Here is a 12,100-nt window from a genome sequence, read left to right on the forward strand (position 1 = left end):
CTACGAGTGGTCCGCACCGGACTTCCACTGTAAGCCTTCACCCGAGCTTCCATTGTGGACGAATTTCTTCCGGATTTTTATTGCAGGCAGGCTTCGGTCGAGCTTCCTCGACAAATGATCCCCATCCGGGCTTCTATGGAGATCGAACTCCGATCGAACTTCTGTAGCGGACAGATTCCGGACGAACTCCTACGACACACAGACTCCAGCAGCCGGACCCTCCCAGCGGATGAACCTCTCCAGCACCGTCTGACATCCACTGTCGGTCGACCCGCTGTCGAATTCTGCGTGAAACCAAACTTCGTCTACGGAAAGCCTCTGACCGAGCTCCTACAGTAAATGGCCCTCGCCTGCAGTATTAACGCCAAAGGCACCCAACGGTAGAAGGCTCGCCAGCGACATCCGAGCTCCTCTCAGATGGATAGCTACCTCTCTCTGTCAGACACCTCAACCGAGCTTCGGCCGACAGGCCTGAACCCCCTGGCAAGCCACAGTAATGGCCACGACTCTGCTCCACTTCCTGTGACAGATTCCGCGTGGCTCCACCACTCTCTGGCAAGTCGCAACAATGGACACTGCTCCACTCTCCGCAACAGGCTCCACGTGGCAGGCGACGGTGATGGCCACGACTCCACTCCACTACTCTTCATAACAAACTCCTTCTGGCCCCGAACGGCCCACTACCAGACGATTACAAATGTCACTATCAGTCTGTTACACCCTCCACCTATAAAAAGGTGACCCCAGATACGTTATTCTCTGAGCTCTAATTTCTATCTCAAAACTCTGCTAAAATTTTTGTTCGAGCACTCCAATCTTGTTGAGGCAGAGAATTGACTTGAGCGTCGGAGGGTCTTGCCGGAGCACCCTCAACTCCGGTTTAGACTTTCTTTGCAGGTTCCAGCGGCGATCGCGACTCCCTCGACTCTAGCTTCTCCGACGCCAGTGGATTTTTGCACCAACAGGATTGGTGCTAGAGAAAGGATGCTGTGTCTTCGCAGTACCTTTGTTCTTAAAGGAGCGCTCAACGGGACCGTCTCCGATCATCTTCTCCGACATTCTTTTCTCCTTCCTCTACTAGATCTTCGCCCGATGCCTCCCCGCAAAGCATCCACTCGATGATCCACGGCCTCCGCGGCCAGATCTCAGGCTCCGACCTCACCTCCAGTTTCTCAAGCTCTTCCTCCTCCTCCGGCAACGGCGGTTGGCGCAGAGCAATTCGACCTACTGGTTCAGCAGGTCAGAGGCCTCACTGAAGTGGTGCAGGCCATGCAGCAGCAGCAGCAGCAGCCGCAGGCGTCAGTATGATTGGAGAGAACGTCATCGAAACTCCAAAATTCGGTGGTAGAATGGGCCACATGGGCCAGTCGTCCCGTCTTTCCCTGAAAGACGAATCCGAGGGTGGAGAGCCCTCAGCCAGATCACGATTCTACTCCTAGAAGATCTCTACCTCCATTCTGCCAGAAGACCCTTGAGACTCGCAGTCGAGAGGACTTCCTGGATTGAAGGCTCCAAGAGATGAACCGACGGATTGAAGAACTCCGCCACGCTCCCCCCGCTTACAGTGAGGATATTTGTACTGACCCTCCCTTCTCTCAAACGATCATACAGGAATCGATCCCGCCAAACTTCAAGCTCCCTCAATTTGAAAGCTACGACGGGACTTCGGACCCAGTTGACCACCTGGAGGCCTTCCGAAAAATGATGCTACTCCATGGCGCGCCAGACGTCATCCTGTGCCGAGCTTTCCCATCCACCTTGAAGGGAGCAACGAGAAACTGGTACTCGATGCTGAAGCCGGGTACCATCTTTTTCTTTGATCAGATGAGCCACCAGTTTGCGGCTCATTTTATTAGCAGCCGGCGTCCCTGGAGGGGTTCAGAGTCCCTCATCAACATCAAGTAAAGGGAGGGGGAGTCCATTCGGGCTTACGTCAACCGTTTCAATGTCACCTCATTGGAGGTCCGGAATTTGGACCAATCGGTCGCGATGGCCGCTCTGAAAGGCGGCCTTCAAAAGAACGACCTTCTATTCTCCCTGGAAAAGAAGTACCCCAGGGATTTTGCTGATTTGCTGGCTCGGGCCGAAAGGTACGTCCGAGCAGAAGAAGCCTTCAAGATGAAGGATGAGGAGACCACGAGAGAGCGGCAGGCGGGAGACTCGAGTAAGCCCGCAGTCGAAAAAAGATCGAGAGAAGCTCGACCGCGTTCTCGAACTCCTCCTGGGTACAAGTGCACCCAGACTCCCCGAGCACGCAGACAGAGAAGTCTGGAGCGCAGGGTTCGGTGGGGCTCTCCTCCAGGAAGATTCTGCAACTATGCCCCCCTCAACGCATCGAAAACCCAGGTGCTGATGGAAGTCAGAGAGCAGCTCCCAAGGCCAGAAAGGATGCGCACACACCCCGAAAAGCGCAATCCTAACAAGTTTTGCCTCTACCATTGTGACCACGACCACGACACAGAGGAATGCATTCAACTCCGAGATGAGATCGAGGAGCTTATCAGATGAGGTCGGCTCGATAGGTTCATTCAATACCGGCCTGAGGGTAGAGAGGATCGGCCAAAGGCCCTGCCGCAACCTAAGCCGCCGAGGAGGGAAGAGCAGCCCGGAGATCGGTCTCCAATTGGGATCATCAACTCCGTCTCTGGAGGACCTTGATGGGGAGCAGACCTTCTACAGCCCCGAGATTTGAAAAATCTGTAAATGTATTACGAACGACTTCGCTTTAAATCAAGATTCCTTTCAGATTTGCACATCTTTCTCTTTTGGCATGGACTTGTAATGATAGGGGATAACCCCTTCAGACAACGAAAACAACACCTAATATGGGCAAAATCGAAAGTCTGGTTATTTTAAGATCCGACGGGGGGAGAAGCCCTACAACGTCCTTATGTGCCCCCATAGCCATGTTAGGGATAAGAGGGGAACCTCGCCCTAACATGAGCAAGGCCGAAGGTCCGATTATTTTTAAATCGGATGGGGGGAGAGGCCCTACAACATCCTTATATGCCCCCACAGCCATGTTAGGGACAGGAGGAGAACCTCGCCCTAACATGAGCAAGGTTGAAGGCCCAGTTATTTTTAGATCAGATGGGGGAGAGGCCCTACAGTGCCCATATGCATCCCCACAGCCCTGTTAGAGACAGGAGGAGAACCTCGCCCTAACATTAGCAAGGTCGAAGGCCCGATTATTTTTAGACTGGATGGGGGGAGAGGCCCTACAGTGCCCATATGCGCCCCCACAGCCCTGTTAGGGACAGAAGGAGAACCTCGCCCTAACATGAGCAAGGTCGAAGGCCCGATTTTTTTTAGACCGGATGGAGGGAGAGGCCCTACAGCGCCCATATGCGCCCCTACAGCCCTGTTAGGGACAGGAGGAGAACCTCACCCTAACATGAGCAAAGTCGAAGGCCCGATTACTCTTAGATCGGATGGGGAGAGAGGCCCTGTAACGCCCATATGTGCCCCCACAGTCCTGTTAGGAACAGGAAAAGAACCTCATCCTAACCTGAGCTGAAATTGACTGCATCAGAAATAGGGGAAGAACCTCGTCCTGACATCAACTAAGGTCCAACCATTCAAGACCTGATAAGAAAGAAAAGAACCTTCTCGACGGTCCTTCTACGCTACCGCGACCCCGTAAAAGGCTAGGGAGAACCCCTGCTTAAAAGAAGGAGGGAGATGTGAAGAAAAAGCGACGGACTACACCAACAAAAAATGGAGGCCAAACTATACCAAAGACATAAAGAACCTCGTCTCCACGAAGAAGGAGAAAGAGAGATCTACGGTCACGAACGAAAAGGCAAACCAACACGGCAATGGCTAGGAACCTTCAGACGATGTCGACGTCGAACAAACCAAAAAATGCAAGAAATTCGGTAATGACGACCTAATACAAAGATGAATAAGCAATCTTCGGACAACATTGACATCGAACAGGACAAAAAATGAAAGAAGTTCGACGCACGACAATTCAACACGACGTGCGGGCAAAGTAACAAAGATCTTCTTTTCATTTCGTTAACAAAGTATGGTTACAGAGCCCAAAAAGCCAAAAAAAAAAAAAACAAAATAAACAAAACAAACAAACGGCAAAAGAAAACACATAGAAGGATGAAAGGCAAAAAGAGCCCTAAGGGGGCCCGGCTTCTTCTGACTTCAAACTTTCAGATTCGACCCTCATTAGGGAGTGCCTTAAGCTCTCGACTTCTTCTTCCAATTCTTTCTTCCTCATTAGCATCTCCATATACCTCCGATGAAATCGTTGGCTTTCGTTCCCCGCCTCTCGGAGCCTCTTTCTCAGGACCTCAGATTCTGCCTCCGTATCTTTGACTGCCTGCTGCTCGTATACCAGCTGGATCTTCAACTGCTGCAGCTCGGCCTTCCCCTCCCCAAGGACGACAGATAGCTCTTCTATGGTTCCTCTCAGGGATTGGAGTTCGTCGGGATCCCGAACAGGAGTAAACTGAGCTCCTTCAGATAACTACCTTTGAAGGCGGGCAACCTCATCGGTCAATATCCTGAGCTTCCCCCTGTAGTCGTCTACCTGCTCGCACCAGCCGGTCTGGTACGCATTATAGTTCGCCTCGACATCCTGGAGCTATTGCTGAAGGTCGGAGAACTTCTTCGACCATTCTTGGTCGCAGTCGGCCCGAGTCGAAAGCCAGGACGAGCTTCCTTCCAACTGGCTGATCTTCTCCTGTGCAACCGACAGCTCCACTCTGAAAGAGCTGATCTTGGAAGCTTCAGCCCAAGATCGGTCGCTGGCGAGCTTCTTATGTTCCTCGAGCTCCTTCTCGAAGTTTGCTTTCCTCCGACTGTACTCCATGATCCCCTTCACGTGGAGGTTTCGAAAGTAGGTGGCCTCCGCAGTGGCCTCAGAGTGGCTCTCCCTCAACCTGCGAAGTTCGTCCTCCATCTCCTTCGATTTTTTTGTTAAATGATGAACTTTCTTCCTCAGATGTTGGATCGTGGACTTCAGTGAAACTCCCTGTGGCAAGGAAAGCGCTTCGGCAAGATGCTGCCATCGGGGAACAAAAACATCAAGGCGCGGCTCATTGCAGAAAGAAAAAAGAAAAGAGTAGAGAAGCCCTCCCATAAGGAGAAACCCAATTTTATTGATTGAATGTTTCTTAAAGATAAAAGGGAAAAAGAAAAATCACCGTAAAAAAAAAATACAAAGTCAGAGGTCTCAGACCTCCGGAGTAGGAGTTGGGAGGCTCGGTGTTCTTGGAAGGGGGGCTGCGGTGGCAGCGGCAGTAGGAGAGGAACCGACTTCGTCTTCAGACGCCTCGTCCAAGAAGCTGAGATCGAGCTCGAAAAATTTATTGACCATCTTCTCTTGGCAGAGCTCGAACCCTTTGATGAATGCATCTTGGCCGAACTTGACGTTCAAGTCCCTCATCTCCGTAGAGGCCTTGAACTCCTCCACCACTTGGACCCTGGCCTCCGAGATCAGAACCAAAATCTGCTCCGTCAAATTTGCGACCTCAGCCTCCGCCTTCCTCACCATCTCCTTCGAGGCCTGCTTTTCTTTCTCAAGGGCCTCTTGGAGGTTGGCTACCTCGACAGTCTTTTCCTTGAGGCGGGCGGCTTCAGCCCGGCAACCCTCCTCCGCATGATGGATGGCGTCCCTCCTCGCTCGGTTCGTCGCCTCGATGTTGGCAAGGAGCTGGTGCCCGATCTGCAAGGGTGGCCAGGAGGTCAGACTAAAAGTTGAGAAGTTAATTAAATGAAGGAGCGAGGAGAAGAAGGAAAGTGAATCTGTTTACCTCGAGAAAGGATCCTAGAGAATCCCAAATCCGTTGTTCGAGATCGACGCGAATGATCCTCTGGACGACTTCGGGCAGGATGCAGCCGTCGATCAGTCGCTTTATCAGGTCCCTGTCATTAAAGGGATTCTCCACCAGCTCTTCTTCGGAACCATGGGATTCTTCGATGGCGGCTCGATGGCCGCTCACCCTGCGGGCCACCGTCTTCTTTCTCCTCCCCCTCTCAACCCCTGGCACCTCCTTGAACCGGGCCCCCGAAGCAGGAACCTCAGCGGGAGAACTCCTTGAAGAGGCTCGGGGAGCCGGAGGCTCAGCATCTGAAGGAACATCGACTGTGAGAGCCGCCTGGGCAGGCGTGGTCGAGCTCATTTCCTCCGTTCTGGCCTTCTTTGCCGACCCGAAGGCCGCAGCGCCTTTTCTTTTGTGAACCTTAAGGCCCCTGGCAAGCATCCATGCTGCTTCGGTGTCCATTCCTGAAAAAAAAAAGAGAGAGAGAAAAAGAGATCAGCAATGGGGTGAAAAAGGAAGAGGTGACATGCAGTCAAAAAAAAAAAAAAAAAAGAGGAGAAGAGAAGAAGAAAAGAAGAAGAAAGAAAAGATGGAATACTCGCAGGATCCAGGGGACTCAAGCCGATGTTGAACAGAAACTGCTCCTTCAGAAGGTTGGGAAGGGAAGGAGTTGGATAACTAAGAAGCTTCCAGGCGGCCTGAAGGTCGTCCTCCTCCAGGCTAGGAGCCCGACGGACAGAGTCCCTCAAGGAGCCCTAAGGGGGCAATCCCAGCTTTAAGGTCGGACATCGGACGTAGAGGTACTTCCCCTTCCAGTTATGGATAGAAGAGGGAGCACCTTTCAGCAACCCCTTCTTGCCGAACTGGAAGGAGAAGTACCATCAGTCCTTTGTCGAGGGGTGGTGCTTGAAGGTGTAAAAATACCTAAACAAAGAAAGAGATGGCTGAACTTCGACTACGTGGCAAAGGGAGAGGAATCCTATCAAAAACCTAAAAGAATTCGGCGCGACTGAAGCTAAAGAAATGTCTAGAAAATGAAAAAGAACGACGATGAAGGGCGGAAGCGGAAGCTGGAGCCCAGTGCGGAAGGCCTCCTGGTACAGGCAGAAACGGCCAGGTGGGGGGACTGTAAAAATTTCTCTGTACTTCCTTCATTCGAAACTCGAACTCGGAAGTAGGGGGACTGGTGTTGGGTATAAAATACCCTCCAGCCGAAGTTCGTGTCAGGAGTGACCCTCCAGGGATTCTACCAACGTCCGACCTTTGGCGACATCTTTTCGAACTTCTCTGACGGCCGAGCCTCCGCAACGTTCTCGAGTTCTGCCGACGGATAAACCCCCACCAGTGTCGACTGGATTCTCGACAACAGACGGACTCCATCCAAGTTTCTGCGGTGGTCGACCACCTTCTAGACTTCATCCGAGCTCCTACGGGAGCCGGACTTCTTCTCCGAACTTTGGCTGTAGGTAGACTCCGTCCGGGCTCCTACGGGAGTCGGACTTCTTCCCCGAGCTCCAACTGCAGGTAGACTTCATCCGAGCTCCTACGGGAGCCGGACTTCTTCCCCGAACTCCGGCTGCAGGTAGCCTTCGTCCGGGCTCCTACGGAGGCCGGACTTCTTCTCCGAACTCCGACTGTAGGTAGACTCCGTCCGAGCTCCTACGGGAGTCGGACTTCTTTCCCGAGCTCCAACTGCAAGTAGACTTCGTCCGAGCTCCTACGGGAGCCAGACTTCATCTCCGAACTCTGACTGAAGGTAGACTCCGTCCAAGCTCCTACGGGAGCCGGACTTCCGCCCTGAACTCCTGTTGCAGGTAGACCTCATCCGAACTCCTACAAGGGCCGGACTCCGAGCTTCTGCTACAAGCGGTCTACTTTAAATTTTTACTACGAGTGGTCCGCGCCGGACTTTCACTATAAGCCTTCACCCGAGCTTCCATTGTGCACAAATTCCTTCCGAATTTCTATTGCAGGCAGGCTTCGGCCGAGCTTCCTCGACAAATGATCCCCATCCAGGCTTCTACGGAGATCGGACTCCGACCGAACTTCTGTAGCGGACAAATTCCGAACAAACTCCTACGACACACGGACTTCAGCAACCGAACCCCCCCAGCGGATGAACCTCTCCAGTGCCGTCCGACATCCACTACCGGTCGACCCGCTATCGAATTCTGTGTGAAACCGAACTTCATCTACGGAAAGCCTCTGACCAAGCTCCTACAGCAAATGGCCCTCGCCTGCAGTATTAATGCCCAAGGCACCCAACGGTAGAAGGCTCGCCAGCGACATCCGAGCTCTTCTCAGATGGATAGCTACCTCTCTCTGCCAGACACCTCAACCGAGCTTCGGCCGACAGGCCTGGACCCCCTGGCAGGCCACAGTAATGGCCACGACTCTGCTCCACTTCCTGCGACGGATTCCGCACGGCTCCACCACTCTCTGGTAAGTCACGACAACGGACACTGCTCCACTCTCCTCAACAGGCTCCACGTGGCAGGCCACGGTGATGGCCACGACTCCACTCCACTACTCTTCATAACAAACTCCTCCTGGCCCCGAACGGCCCACTACCAGGTGATTACAAACATCGCTATCAGTCTGTTGCACCCTCCGTCTATAAAAAGGAGACCCCAGATACGTTATTCTCTAAGCTCTAATTTCTATCTCGAAACTCTGCTAAAATTTTCATTCGAGCACTCCATTCTTGTTGAGGCAGAGAACTGACTTGAGCGTCGGAGAGTCTTGCCGGAGCACCCCCAACTCCGATTTAGACTTTCTTTGCAGGTTCCGACGGCGACCGCGACTCCCTCGACTCTAGCTTCTCCGACGCTGGCGGATTTCTGCACCAACAGAGATGATACTGGATCTTTATACGTTAAAACATGATTTACAAAAAGATTATTCATATAGTACTTGATCTTTATACATTAAAACATGATACTGGATCTCAATTATTTATGATGAAAAATTTTTATCACTAATATTTAAAAAAATAAAAAAATTCAAAAATTATTAATTATTTATGATGAAAACTAAATTTTTGTTGCTAATATTTTCAAAAAAAAAATTATAAAAATTATAAATTTTTTATGAAAAATGCTAGAAACATCGTAAATACTTCATGTACTTCAACTTTCAATTGTATAAAGAATAAAACTTTATCAACTGTTCGATGAATTAAATTATGTCATATACTCCTAAACTATATGCGGAAGGCCTTTGCTAGATCCTTCAGTATTATTTTTCAAGAGTGTATTTATGGTCTTAATTGGTATGCGATAATTGTTTGTCTCAGATACTCTCTAACTAGCTGAACTCTTATTATTGCTATCCAGTTCAAAATTTATCCTAAGATTGACATACTCTTGAGTAGGTATTATCCTTTCTACTATGCTCCTTTTGCATCGGATCTCAAGGGTCTTAACTGCTCGCAGATTAAATTTGAGTTTGGGTGTCCATTTAAACCTTTCGATCAACTCATGACAGTATTGCCACCAAAAAAATAAATTTAATTAGTTAGATTTTTTAATTATAAATTATGTTTGATTGTTAGTTAATAATCTAATAAGATTATTAACGAATAAAATTTATTTTTCATTGCAAATAAATTTTTTTACCAAATTTTTTAAGAGAAAAAATTTTTTTAGTGGAGAATTTTTTATTTTTTGGTAGAATTATTGATGATGAAATTTTAATTTTCATTGCTAATAACATTATTGACGATGAATATTTTTTATCATAAATAATTTTTTTATTTTTTGATAGGAATTATTAGCGACGAAGATTATTTTTCGTTGCTAATAAGATAATTAATGATGAAATATTTTATTTTCATTACAAATAATTTTTTAAAAAATAGAGATATTTTTTTTTGATGAAAATTATTTACGATAAAAATTTTTTTTCATCGCTAATAATGTTATTAGCGACGATAATTTTTTTTCATCGTAAATAATTTTTTTTTTGTGGCAAAATTTTTTTATCGGAGAAATTTTTTTGGTGGGAAGAGAATTTTTGTAGCGAGAAAATGAGAAAAAAATTTTTTTGACGAGAATTATTGGCGATGAAATTATTTTTTCGTCGCTAATAAGGTTATTAGCGATGAAAAATTATGTTTCATTGCAAATAATTTTTTTTGTAGTAAAATTTTTTTATCGAAAATTTTTTTTTGAATTATTAGTAATGAAAATTAGTTTCCATCCCTAATAACATTATTAGCAATGAAAAATTGCGTCGCTAATACTCCTACTTTCAATCAACATCAAATCGACGTCTCTTCGTGCAAAACCGCGTGAAACCCTTATTCTCCCCCTCTCTTCTTTCCCTAATCTCTCTCCCTCTCCCTAAGCTCTCCTCTCTCCTTGCTCTCCCCTCCGTCTCTTCTTGCCGGCGAGCCCCTCTACACCGCTGCCGTCCACCGTCTGACTGAGTCTGCCGACCGCACCGCCCGCCACCCGCCATCTATCGGAGGTAAGGTTTTCAACCTTTTTTTTTGTGTTGATCGGGCCATCGGGGGGCGAAGCCGTCCACGGGGGGGGTGCCGTAGGTCGCCGGTGGCGGCATGGGGCCGGGGAGGGGTCGGCTGGCGGGGATGGGGTGGGATTCAAACAGGGGTGGGGCGGGGCGGAATGGGGCTGGAAAGGGGGCGGCCGGTGGTGACGGAGATGGGGCCAGGGATGGGGTCGGCTAGCGGGGAGGTTGTCGGCTGGCGGGGAGAGGGTCTGGGCGTAGGCACGTGGGATGGGGTGGGGGGCAAGATGGGGCCAGGGGGGATGGGGCCCGGGAGGGGGCGGTCGGCAGCAATGGAGACGGGGCCGGGGAGGCTACCATCGGTCGAGATGGGGCCGGGGAGGGGGAAGCCGGCGGTCGGGGGAGAGGGGCTGGGGAGGGGGCAGCGGTGGGGAGGGGTTTGCACGATGGGGAGGGAGGAAGGGAAGAGAGAAAGGAGGGAGAAAAGAAAAGAAAAAAAAATAATAAAAATTAATCAAATATTTTATTATTTGATTAATAAAAATAAAATCTGAATCACAATCTGAATTGGATCAAGGTTGGGATCCAGGTCGAGACCTCGATTCGGATTGGGATCCGAATCGAGATCTGATCCGGGTGGCACAGGGTCTGTGACAGTCCAGCACCATGGGAGTGGGAGCCATGAGAGGCCAAGTCCGAGCGGCGCGGGGTGTGTGACAGCACTGGCACCGGCGCTGTGAGAGCGAGGGTCGCGGGGGCCGAGTCTGGGTGGTATGAGGTGTGTGACGGCGTCGGCATTGTGGGAGTAGGGGCCATAGGAGGCCGAGTCCGAAGCTCATTAAGGAAAAAAATTATTTTAAAAAAAATATTTTTAGATTAAAAATATTTTTTAAAAAAATAAAAAATTATAAATAAAATTTAGGTTAAAAATATTTTAGAAAAAAATAAAAAATCATCGAGTCCTCAAGATTAAGTTTCGTGTTATTATTTTACGTTAATATTATTTTGCATGCTCAACTGCTTATAGTTTATTTTATATTTATTACATAAATTTATTTTATATTTATTGCATGCTCAACTACTTATAGTTTTCATTATTATTATTTAATATTATTTTTATTTATATATCAAGAATTGCAGGTATGGTATCAGGAGACAGACAATGACGTTCGTGTTCGCTGTCTACCTCGAAGGCTGAGGCGTCTTCATCGATTTCTACTGCCACACCAGTTCCATCATCAGAAGGTCCTGCACTGACAGATCCCAATGAGACGGGTTCGAGTGAGGTGGATCCGAGTGATATTATTATTCTTTTTATATAATAAAATTTATTTTTTTTAATTTGGATAGCTATCATATTAATGATTTATTTATTGTTGTTTCAGATGAGTCTCCACCAGTAGTGAGGCGAGGGCAAGATCCATCGAAGAACCTCGCTCTAGAGCATTGGAGACATCCAAATTTTTTTTTAGTTTAATTATTGAATCATTTATTCTTAAATTAAATTTATTATTTACTAATTTGATTGGTAACTGTACAGAAAAGATGTATCCAGAACACTGTGAATCGGGCGAGACAATAATGATGGAAAGGATGCGTCGACGACTATCAGTGCTTCTAGATCTACATGATGGAGTGGATGGCGCAGATGAAGCAGACGATACAGCTGATGAGGCAGCAGCAAGCTGATCCAAGTTCCGTCGAGCACTCTCCGTCCCCAGCTAGTTCTCTAGATGTCGATATTTGATGGCTTATTGATGTATTTTTTATATTTTAAATATTTTATAATTTTAATTTAATATAATAAAATAATAAAATTTATTCATAAAATTTTTATATAAATTTTTTAT

This window comes from Elaeis guineensis, chromosome 13 (assembly GCF_000442705.2).
Source record: "Elaeis guineensis isolate ETL-2024a chromosome 13, EG11, whole genome shotgun sequence".
Taxonomy (NCBI): Eukaryota; Viridiplantae; Streptophyta; class Magnoliopsida; order Arecales; family Arecaceae; genus Elaeis; species Elaeis guineensis.